Source organism: Macaca fascicularis, chromosome 4, assembly GCF_037993035.2.
Source record: "Macaca fascicularis isolate 582-1 chromosome 4, T2T-MFA8v1.1".
Taxonomy (NCBI): Eukaryota; Metazoa; Chordata; class Mammalia; order Primates; family Cercopithecidae; genus Macaca; species Macaca fascicularis.
The window spans coordinates 40,497,690-40,509,894 of record NC_088378.1 but is presented as its reverse complement, the minus strand read 5'-3'; the positions used below and the strand labels follow the sequence as shown (position 1 = coordinate 40,509,894).

General features: G+C 38.5%; 1 protein-coding gene across 37 annotated transcripts in view; it reads left to right on the top strand.

Annotated features, from left to right (window-relative positions):
* MAP7 (microtubule associated protein 7) overlaps positions 1 to 12,205 on the top strand; it is a 209,718-nt gene that overhangs the window by 93,674 nt on the left and 103,839 nt on the right. The gene's annotated exons all lie outside the window — the stretch shown is intronic.

Sequence of the window (12,205 nt, the reverse complement as noted above, 5' to 3'; positions counted from 1 at the left end):
ATTACCATACTGTTGGGATTACTATAGCTTTGTAATCTATTTTGAAATAGAAAAGTGTGATGCCTACAATTTTGTTCCTTCTCCTGATCATTTGGGGTTCCATATGAATTATAGGACTGTTTTTCCTATTTCTGTAAAAAATGCTATTGGGATTTCGATATGGATTACATTGAATCTATATATTCCTTTGGGTAGTGTGGACATGTTGACAATATTAAGTTTTCTAATCCATAACCATGGGATATCTTTCCATTTATTTGTGTCTTTTAAAATTTCTTTAATCAATGTTTTATAATTTTTCAGCATACAAGTCTTTCATCACCTTGCCAAGTTTATTCCTAAGTAATTTTTGATGCTATTGTAGATGGGATTGTTTTCTTAGTTTCCCTTTTGGATAGTTTGTTGTTAGTATGTAGAAATGCAACTGGTTTTTGTATGTTGATTTGGTATCCTTTAACTTTACTGAATTCCTTTATTAGTCCTAGTTTTTCTGTGGATTCTTAAAGTTTTTTACAAATAAGATCATGTCATCTACAAACACAGTTTTACTTCATCCTTTTCAGTGCTTATTTCTTTTTCTTGCCTAATTGCTCTGATAAGGACTTCTAGCTCTGTGTTGAATAGAAGTGGTGAGAGTGGGCATCCTTGCCTTGTTCCTTACCTTAAAGGTATTAGTTTTTCACTACTGAATTGATGTCAGCTATGAGATTTCATATATGGCCTTTATTATCTTGAAGAAATTTTCTTCTGTTCCTAGTTCATTGAGAGCCTTTGTCATGAAAGGGTATCAAATTTTGTCAGGTTTTTTTTTCTGTAACTGTTGAGATGGTCATGTGTTTTTTTTCTGGTTTTTTTTTTTTTTTTTTTTTTTTTTTTTTTTTTAATCCTTCATTCTATTACTGTGGTGTGTCACATCTATTAACTTGTGTATGTTGAACCATTCTTGCATCCCAGGGATAAATCTCATTTGTTCCCTTAATATACTGTTGAATTCAGATAGCTAGTATTTTGTTGAGTATTTTTGCATCTGTCTTCATCAGGGTTATTGGCCTATAATTTGCTTGTCTTGCAGTGTCTTAGGCTATGGGGTAAGGGTAACACTGCTTCATAATTTGAGTTCGAGAGTGTTCCCTCTTCTTCAATTTCCTGGAAGATTTTGAGAAAGATTGGCATTAATTCTTTAAATGTTTGGTGGAATTCACCAGTGAAGCCATCTTGTCCTGGGCTTTTTTAGTGGGGGGGTGGTAGGGGGTGGAGTTTTTTTTTTTTTTTTTTATTCCTGATTCAATCTTTTTTCTATTTAAATGTGTGTTCAGATATTTTATTTCTTCATGATTCAATGTTAGTAGGTTCTGTATTTCTACAAATTTATCTCCTCCTTTTAGGTTATCCAGCTTGTTAGCATGTAATTATTTAATTGTTCATAGTAACCTTTTATGATCCCCTTTATTTCTGTATCAGTTATAATATCTTTATTTCTATATCAGTTATAATATCTCCTGTTTCATCACCGATTTTTTTTTTGAGTTTTTCTTTTTTAGTTAGTCTAGCTAAAGGTTTGTCGATTTTGTCTTTTTTTTTTTTACACTGTTTCTTTGAGTTTTTTTACCCAGTATTTTTATATTCTCCTTTTTTTCCTGCTCTGATCATTATTACTTCCTAGCACTAACTTTACACCCTGTTCTCCTTTTTCTTGCTCTTTGGAAGTATAATGTTTTATTTTTATTTGAAATATTTCTTCTTCTTGTTCTTCTTCTTTCTTCTTTTTGATACAGGGTATCACTCTGTTGCCCAGGCTGGAGTGCCGTAGCATAATCATGGACCACTGCAGCCTTCACCTCCTGGGCTCAAGTGATCTTCCACCTCAGCCTCCCAAGTAGCTGGGACCACAGACGCATACCACACCCACCTAATTTTGTTATTATTATTTGTAGAGACAGGGTCTCCCTATGTTTCCCAGGCTGGTCTTGAACTACTGGGCTCAAGCAGTTCTCCCACCTTGGCCTTCTAAAGTGCTGGGATTACAGTCATGAGCAACCATGACTGGCCTTTTTCTTTCTTTTTAATGTAGGCATTTATAGCTATAAATTTTCCTCTTAGCACTGCTTTTGCTGCATCTCATAAGTTTTGATATGTTGTGTTTTTGTTTTCATGTGTCTCAAGGTATTTTATAATTTCCCTATAGGGAATGTAAAAAGTATTTTTCTCTACTCATTTCAGGTTTTCCAGCTTAATTTTTCCAAAGACAGATTAACAGGAGAAAAACAAACAGAAGTTTACTAGCATGTGCATCATGCATGTACACTTGGGAGCACACAGCTATGAGTAACCTAAATGGGTGTTTAGAATTTGAGCTTAAATACTGTATTAGATCAAAACAAAGGAATAGAGGCTTGGGGCTTTGTGGCTGGGTAAACAAATTATGGGAAATTGACCAGGAAAAGTATAATAAATAAGGGTTATTTAGTAAGGTTTTTAATGCACATTTACGTTGACGTCTTCTCCATTGATATGAGTTAGGAGTCATCATATCCCTACTGAATTAGAGGGAGATATCTCTACAAATGGAAATTTTCTATTTAAATACAAATTTCCTTTACAAGAAGAAAATTTGTGCCTTGATTGTAGAGCTTCATATTGAGTCTGCTGATTCTTGGTGGCATTTGTCTCAAAATCCATAAAATAAAGATTATTTGGGGTAACATATTCAGACTCATTTGTTGGTTGTTAAAGACCCATTCATTGGTTAAGAGTATATTGTTTAATTTCCACATATTTGTGAATTATCTTGTATTCTCTCTGCTATTTATTTCTACTTTAATCCTATGGTGGTCAGAAAAAATACCTGCTGTCATTTCGGTCTTCTTAAATTCATTAAGACTTGTTTTGGCACATATCCTGGAACATAGCACTTCTGCTGCTATGAGGTGAAATGTTCTATACATGTCTGTTAGGTCCATTGGGTCTATCGTGTTTTTCAAGTCCCCTGTTCCTTATGATTTTCTGTCTGGTTGTTCTAGCCATTATGGAAAGTGGGAAATTCAGATTTCCTCCTACTATTGTATTGTGTTTATTGCTCTCTCCAGTTCTGTTGTATGCTTTAATATATTTAGATGCTCAGATATTGGGTGCATATATATTTATAATTATTATATCTTCCTGGTGAAATGACTCTTTTATCATTATATAATGTTGTTCTTTATAACTGTTTTAATATTCACGTATTGCTGTTTTTACCCGTCTATTCCTCATATTTCTAGAGTTTTCGTTGCTACATTTGGAAGCACATGTCCAATATTCCTCTTCAGAGTACACACTAGATGAAAGATGAGAGACTGTCTGACCAAGGATCCAGAAAGGAATAGTTCAACTATAGGTGAAGGTAGTTCTAAACTCATGACTATGTACTATATAGTCTTTAAGGAGTAGCATTAGTTTAAGGCAATTTTTGTCTCCTGGTGTCTCTTCTCTTGGCCAAATTTAACATCTCAAGTAGACCTTTAGATGAAAGGTAACTGGAGATGTTTTTTATTTTCATTTTTTAGACAGAGTCTTGGCCTGTCACCCAAGCAGGTGGCGTGATCATAGTTCTCTGTAGTCCTGAACTCCTGAGCTTAAGCTATCCTCCCGTATCAGCCTCCCAAGTAGCTGTGACTACAGGTGAGGGTCACCTCACTTGGCTAACTTTTTTTTTTAAGAGATGGGGTCTTGCTGTGTTGCCCAGGTTTGGTGGCTCATGCCTGAAATCCCAGCACTTTGGGAGGCTAAGACATGAGGATTACTTGAGCCCAGGAGTTTGAGACCAGCCTGGGTAACATAGTAAGACCCATCTCTACCAAAAATTAGCTGGGCATAGTGTCACGTGCCTGTAGTCCCAGTTACTCAGAAGGCTGGGGTGGGAGGATTGCTTGAGCCCAGGCAGTCAAGGCTATGGGGAGTTGTGATTGCACCACTGGACTGCAGCCTGGAAGACAGCGCAAGAGCCTGTCTTAGGTAGGTAGGTAGGTAGGTAGGTAGACAGACAGACAGACAGACAGAGAGCAACTAGCTAGATAGATTGATCATTTAGGTAGGGTTAAGTCTTCATGAGCATTTAAATCCAAATTAACATTTTATTCTGATGGACTTAATAGGTCAAATGATGAATGAATTCTGATGGGTGGCAGCTTGCTCATCATTTGTGGGACTGGGTAAACCCTACTAAATACCTGTTTTGGGAGCCTTTGGCAGTTTTGGAAGAGCCTCTGAGCTCTATGTTCCTGGGTAGACAAGGTACCAAGAGGTTGAAATGTAAATATGGAGATGAGACATTGAAAAGGAACAACTTTACTGATGTCTTGCATAATTGCAAAACTAGCAAAAAAAAGGAAAAAAAAGCCCACCTCAGAAAGACTAATTTCTCTTAATGAACACTTACAGTTAAAATTAAGTGATCTGTATTTGTTTATATAAGTATCAGTCATAAACAGCTTTGGCTAAATACTATGAGCTATTTCTTCAGTGTCCAAGCAGGCACTCAGTTGCTTTTTTAATAAAAGTTCATGTTATTTTACCAAATTATAACAGTAATATTTACCAAATTAAATCAATATTTTATCCAGTACCTCCATACCGACATAAGGAAGAAAACCAAATTATCAAAATTTGTTGGGAATCCTCATGGTAAAAATAATCATAATTACAAAATTTTCTACCTATTCTTGTCTCATGCAGGAAGTCTCTTTATTCTGACATGTATTCTAATGATGAGAAAAGCTCCTCACTCATTAGGGAAGATAATCAGATAGCCTGACCACTGCCACAACCCTTAGAGTCACTCACTGAACATTCACTAGATTGTCCGGGAAGTGTATGACAAATGCAAATAAAGGAATTTAAAGACTGTCACTGTTAGCTAATTACCACTGGGACAGAATCTTAAGCAGTGCATTTGAAAATTCTGAAACAGATTGGATTTATTATAAATTAATGACATAGGATGTTCATTAATTATTAAGCTTTGTTAAAATACACTGAATGTTGTACACAGGTTTTATAGCCAATGGCTGCCATCAGAATGTTTTGAAATTATACCCATGAGAAAAACAAAAAGATTTTTATCTGCATTCATTTCCAGTGGCTTGTTAGTTTTAGCATGGGAGAAAATATAACTTTTCCCAAGTTCTCAGTTGGCAAGAACACCTGTGGCAAATGTTAGATTAATAAGAGAAGACTAACAGAAATTTATTAACATATATACTTCATGTATACATGAGTGATGCCTAGGGAATACCAACTGAATCTCCAGAGTACAGGCATACCTTGTAGATACTTCAGGTTCAGTTCCAGACCACTGCAATGAAGTGAATTTCACAAGGCAGTCACACTAATTTTTTGGTTTCCCAGTGCACATAAAAATTATATTTACACTATACTGTAGTCTATTAAGTGTGCATTACGTCTTAAAAAAACAGCATACATATTTTCATTAAAATTAGTGGCCGGGCATGGTGGCTTACGCCTGTAATGCCAGCAATTTGGAAAGCCGAAGAGGGCAGATCACTTGAGGTCAGCAGTTCGAGACCAGCCTGGCCAACATGGTGAAACCCTGTCTTTAATAAAAATACAAAAATTAGCTGAGCATGATGGTATGCACCTGTAATCATAGCTACTCGGGAGGCTGAGGCATGACAGTCACTTGAACCTAGGAGGTGGAGGTTGCAGTGAGCTGAGATTGCGCCACTGCACTCCAGCCTGGGCGACAGAGCGAGACTGTCTCAGAAAAAAAAAAAAAAAACTTTATTGCTAAAAACTGCTGATGATCATTTGAGCCTTTAGAGAATCATAAACGTTAAGGTGGCAGTGAAGTTGATTGCATCAATGGACTCTTCCTTTCATTTCTCTGCAGCATGCAATGCTGTTTGATAGCTTTTTACCCACAGTACAACTTTCAAAATTGGGGTCAGTTCCTCTCTAAGTTTGTGTAATATTCTAAATCCCTTTTCATTTAAACAACATTCATAGTATCTTCACCAGGAGTAGCTTTCGTCTTAAGAAACCATTTTCTTTGTTCATCCATAAGAAGCAACTCCTCATCCATTCAAGCTTTGTTTTGTTTTGTTTGAGACGAGTCTCGCTCTGTGTCCCAGGCTGGAGTTCAGTGGCTCAATCTTGGCTCACTGCATACTCTGCCTCCCGAGTTCCAGCGATTCTCCTGCCTCAGCCTCCTGAGTAGCTGGGATTACAGGCATGTGCCACCATGCCCAGCTAATTTTTGTATTTTTGTAGAGACGGGGTTTTGCCATGTTGGCCAGGCTGGTCTTGAACTCCTGATCTTGTGATCTGCCCACCTCAGCCTCCCAAAGTGCTGGGATTACAGGCGTGAGCCACCACACCTGGCCCCATTCAAGTTTTATCATGAGATTGCAGCAATTCAGTATTCAGATTTCCCTTCTAATTCTAGTTCTTGTGCTGTTTCTACAACAGCTGCAGTTACTAACTTCCACTGAAGTCTTGATCCCTCAATCATCCATGAGGTTTGGAATCATCTTCTCAACTCCTGTAAATGTTGACATTTTTGACCTCCTCCCATGCATCAAAAGTATTCTTAATGGCATCTAGAATGGAGAATTCTTTCCAGAAGGTTTTTAACTTACTTTGCTCAGCTCCCTCAGGGGAATCACTATTTATGGCAGCTATAACCTTAAGAAGTTTATTTATTAAATAAGACTTGAGAGTCAGAATTACTTCTTTATCCATGGTTTGCAGGATGGGATATTGTGATAGCAGGCATGGAAACAACATTCATCTCCTGGTCCATCTCCATCAGAGATCTTGGATGACCTGATGCATTGTCAATGAACAGTAATATTTTGAAAAGAATCTTTTCTTCTGAACAGCAGCTCTCAACACCGGACTTAAACTATCGAGTGAACCATGCTGTCAACAGATGTGCTGTCATCCAGACTTTCTTGTTCCTTTTATAGAGCACAGAGAGAGTAGATTTAGCAAAATGCCATAAAGGGAAGTGCAATTAAAGAGATGCCTGTAAATATCTAGGAAGTGGCTTTAATACATGTCTACAGAAACAGAGGAGGTGTAGAGAAAACCTGTTATGGGGAGGTGATCAGGAAATGTCTAAACAAGGGTAAAGTCTGTTGCACAGATTTAAGTAGGTGCCTTCCCCATTGAGGAGAGTTTCTAGTTTAGATTTAGAGCCATCCCTTTCTTTCTGGTACAGAGATGGAGACACCTTTACAAATGGAGATTCCCTTTATGGGTGTAAATTTCTCTTACAAAAGGGTAACTTATTTTCTGTTTTCAGAGCTTTTCCAGTTTCTGCTGTTTCTCAAAATAATCCTTATGCAAAAAGGCATATTGGGGGTACAAATTTTTATCTCTTACAGTCATGTTTTGAGGTGGAATTCCCTGAGCCCCACCAGCAGTAACCTTCAAAAAACAGAACATTGACTTTTATGGTATATAATGTCTCCTCTTCCCAGAAATGTATCCACTTTTTTTTTTTTTTTTGAGATGGAGTTTCACTCTTGTTGCCCAGGCTGGAGTGCAATGGGGCGATCTCAGCTCACCACAACCTCCGCCTCCTGGGTTCAAGCGATTCTCCTGCCTCAGCCTTCCAAGTAGCTGGGATTACAGGCATGGCATGCCCGGCTAATTTTGTATTTTTAATATAGAGGGGGTTTCTCCATGTTGGTCAGGCTGGTCTCGAACTCCTGACCTCAGGTGATCAGCCCGCCTTTCTATAAAAAGTGTGGTATATTTCAAAAAGTCCTTTTAAAGAAATGATAGTTTAATATTTGAGATACTTGTTTTATTTGGAAGTACTAGATTATTTGCATTTTAATATTTTAATATTAAAATTTAAATATTTAATCAGGTAGAAATATTCCATGCTAGGAATTCTGTTTAAGAATTCAGTTTAAAAAAAAACTACATTTATGATATTGTTAGTGGGAAAGTGCTATTTAAAAACAAGTGAAGAAATCTTGGAAATAATGTGGATTCTAATTTGTTTTAGTTTACTTTTTCTACTTAGAATTGTGTTGGTGAAAAGCATAAAAGGCTTAAACAGAAGCCAAATGGAATTTTTATGTTTATTTTTGTGACAGAGTTTTGCTCTTGTCACCCAAGCTGGCGTGCAGTGACACAGTCTCGGCTCACTGCAGCCTCTGCCTCCCGGGTTCAAGCTACTGCCTCAGCCTCCTGAGTAGCTGGGATTACAGGCATGCACTTCCATGCTCAGCTAATTTTGTATGTTTAGTAGAGACAGGGTTTCACCATGTTGGCCTCGGTTGGTCTCGAACTCCTGACCTCAGGTGATCCCGCTCACTTTGGCATCCCAAAGTGCTGGGATTACAGGCGTGAGCCACGGTGCCTGGCCTCCAAATGGAATTTTAAGTAGTTGCATTTATTCAGGTTCCTTTGTTGTATTCCTTCAAGAACTGTGTTCTTCCCTCTCAGAGCCCTTTTCCCAGTTGCTCATGTGAGTTCATCAGTGCAATCGTTGGCTAATGCCCATGTCCCTATGGTCGGAGCCCCTGCGTACTTCTGCCCCCCTTTAAGTTTAACCTAAAGCTGGCTCCTTACATATTTTTTGTTTTTCCTAAAGGTCTCCTGATACATAGTGAACTTACACATCCTAACTGGATGTGTAAACAGACATTAGGGAGACATAATCTCTCAGCAATCACCGAGTATCAGCCAGTCACAGCAGCCAGCTGTTCAAACCATGTTGAAATAAGGCAAATGCCAGGCTGTAACCAATGGGCTGTTTCTGCACCTCATTCCCATTTTCTGTGCATCACTTTCCTTTTTATTAACATAAACCTCCAACCATATGGCAGCATGGAGTCATTCTGAACTTATTCTGGTTTGGGGAGCTGCACGATTCTCAAATTGTTCTTTGCTCAGTTAAACTCTGTAAATTGCCTTACATTTTTATTTTGTTTGTTTGTTTGAAGGAATCTCGCTGTGTGGCCCAGGCTGGAGTGCAGTGGCGAGATCTCGGCTCACTGCAAGCCCCGCCTCCCAGGTTCACCCCATTCTCCTGCCTCGGCCTCCTGAGTAGCTGGGACTACAGGCGCCCGCTACCACACCCGGCTAATTTTTTGAATTTTTAGTAGAGACGGAGTTTCACCATGTTAGCCAGGATGGTCTTGATTTCCTGACCTTGTGATCCACCCGCCTCGGCCTCCCAAAGTGCTGGGATTACAGGCTTGAGCTACCATGCCCAGACTGCTTTTTTTTTTTTTTTTTTTTTTTTTTTTTTTTTAAACACCACTGCTGTGTCCCCAGTACTTAGAACATTGTATGTAGGCGTGCTTTACGTGGGGAACAGATGCACTGATGGATGGGGGAAGGATTCTTCTAGTCATTCTAACAGTACATGAAGCTTTTTCAAAGCTAATAAAATATTAATTTTTTTTGCTCGTTTCTTAGCAACTGATAGAAAAGATTGCTTTATTATTTTCTCCTCTTTTTCATTCTGTATCTTGTATCTCTCAGACATTGTTATAATACCATTTTGTAGAATGGGAGTCTTTGTAAGAATTCATAGTGATTGCTGGCACAGTGGCTCACACCTGTAATCCCAGCACTTTGGGAGACCAAGGCGGGCAGATCATGAGGTCAGGAGATCGAGACCATCCTGCCTAACATGGTGAAACCCCGTCTCTAGTACAATTTCTAATACAAAAATTAGCCAGGCATGGTGGAGGGCGCCTGTAGTCCCAGCTACTCAGGAGGCTGAGGCAGGAAAATCTCTCGAACCCAGGAGGTGGAGGTTGCAGTGAGCCGAGATTGCACCACTGCACTCTAGCATGGATGATAAGAGCAAAAACTCCATCTTAAAAAAAAAAAAAAAAAAAAAATTCATAGTCATTAACCATAGCCTTTTAAAAGGCAAGACTCATGATAGAAGGGTTTTTTGTTTGTTTGTTTGTTTGTTTTAATAATCGTGTTGCCAAAAGGACCTTATTGCAAGTTAGGTTCATATGTAGTGTTTTTCCTGCACAGACACCAGAGCATTGTTGCCTAATTCCCAGGACTGACTTATTCCTTCAGAGTCTTTAAACAGCTCAGCTGATTATATTTATTTATTTATTTTTTTGAGACAGAGTCTCACTGTGTCGCCCAGTCTGAAGTGCAGTGATGCGATCTCAGCTCACTGCAACCTCCACCTCCGGAATTCAAGCGATTCTTCTGCCTCCTAAATAGCTGGGATTACAGGCAGGTGCCACCACACCCTGCTAATTTTTTTGTATTTTTAGCAGAGATGGGGTTTCACCTTGTTGGTCAGGCTGGTATCAAACTCCTGACCTCGTGATCTACCTGCCTCAGCCTCCCAAAGTGCTGGGATTACAGGCGTGAGCCACCGTGCCCAGCCTTCATTTTAAATTTTGAACTCGTTTGGCCAAAGTGCTTCTTTTTTCTAACTGCTTGTTTATGCTTGCTTTTTGGGAAAAGACAGCATTTTAATATTATGGTATGTTAGCAGCACAGTGTCATATGAAAGTCATTGCTTAAGAAAAGTTTTAGGTGATGACTTTCAGGATAAGTTGATGTTGATACAAGAGGTTTCTTTTCACTTTACCAGGCACTTGACATTATTTTGAAAAAAACACCCACTTATTCAGACAATCGTTGAGACTTTAAATTTTTCCTTAAGTATTACAGTTTAACATCTATTTTCATAAAGTATAAATATTCAAATAATATTAAAACATTTCCTGTTTAAATTTTTTAAAAATGTATGATACTCTCCATTGTTCTAAAAGTGTTTACAAGAACAGTTAAAGGATAATGCAGTAATATAAATTAGAAATGTTCAAGAAAGAAAAAAGATAAACCAAAAGTTGGAAGATAAAATGGAACAGGAAATAATGCCCTTCCAAAGGCGAGTCCTGTGAGTGGATCACAATCTGTCCCTAAGCTTTCAAACTGCAGTTACGAATGAGAAGCCTTGCCCAGATGTTCAACTCACTTTGCTGAAAGAGAAAGGAAATCAGTTATTTGGAAGAAATACAATTATTCTCAATACTAACACTGAAAAGTAATTTCTCTGTAATGTTTAGATGTGACCTCAGCAATATCCAGGCAAGAGACATAACAACAAGTTTCAGGGGGGATGAGTTTCGTGTTTCTCAGATTAAACCTCCGTAGAGGTTGGTGTTGTTAACACCATGATACAGATTGTAAAGGATAGACTCATTGCATATAGAACACATTCCAGTGGCTGCTCATGAAGTTGTATAACTTACCCATGGACTTATGATATCAGGGGAGAGAAATTTTATACCCAGAAATGTTTGTGGGGGAGATGTTTTTGTTGAAAATAATTTGGTCGTTACAGTATAAATGCTTAATTTTTTTTGTTGTTTTTGTCCTTGACTGTTACTCTGTGTAGAAATGACTAATAAAACATTGAAACAGACTGAGCATTCAATGTATACAACACTAAGTTTTTCGAATATGGTGTCTAATGTGCCAAAGTTGGTGATTAGCCTTAAAAGCAGATTATGATATTGTGAAATATATATTTGTTCTTTGTTCCCATTTTCTGGCATGCAACTCCTGAAATCCTTGGAATCTCCAAAGTGATGTGTCTTTCTGCATGTGAATGAGATTCCTAGTGGCCAGCAGCCCCTCAGTAGCCTCAGGTTGGAGCTGGTCATAGGAAAGACTAAGGCAGAATTAGAGGATTGGGGCTTTTCAGCCCCACCCCCATCCCCAACTTCCCAACTTCTGGGGAGGAGAGAGGGGATGAAGGTTATCACCAATGGCCAATGATTTAATGAATGATGCCTTAGCAATGAGGCTTCCATAAAAGCTCAGAAGGACTGGGTTGGGGAGCTTCCAGAAAGTTGAACATGTGGAAATTCCTGAATGGTGGTATGTCCGTTCTCCCATGCTGTGCCCTAGCCACCTCTGATGATGTTCTTCTCCCTTGCTGTGCCCTGTCCACCTCTGATGATCATCAGTATCCTTTGTAATGTGCTTTATAATGAATCAGTAAATGTGTTTCCCTGAGTTCTGTGAGCTGCACTAGCAAATTAACCGAACGATGAGGAGGGATTGTGGGAACCCCAATTTATAGCAGGTAGTATCAGAATTGAATTGAATTAGAAGATACCCAGCTGGTGTCTGCTGCAGAATTCATTGATGGTAAGGAAAAATCCCCACACATTTTGGCAACTAGAGGTCACAG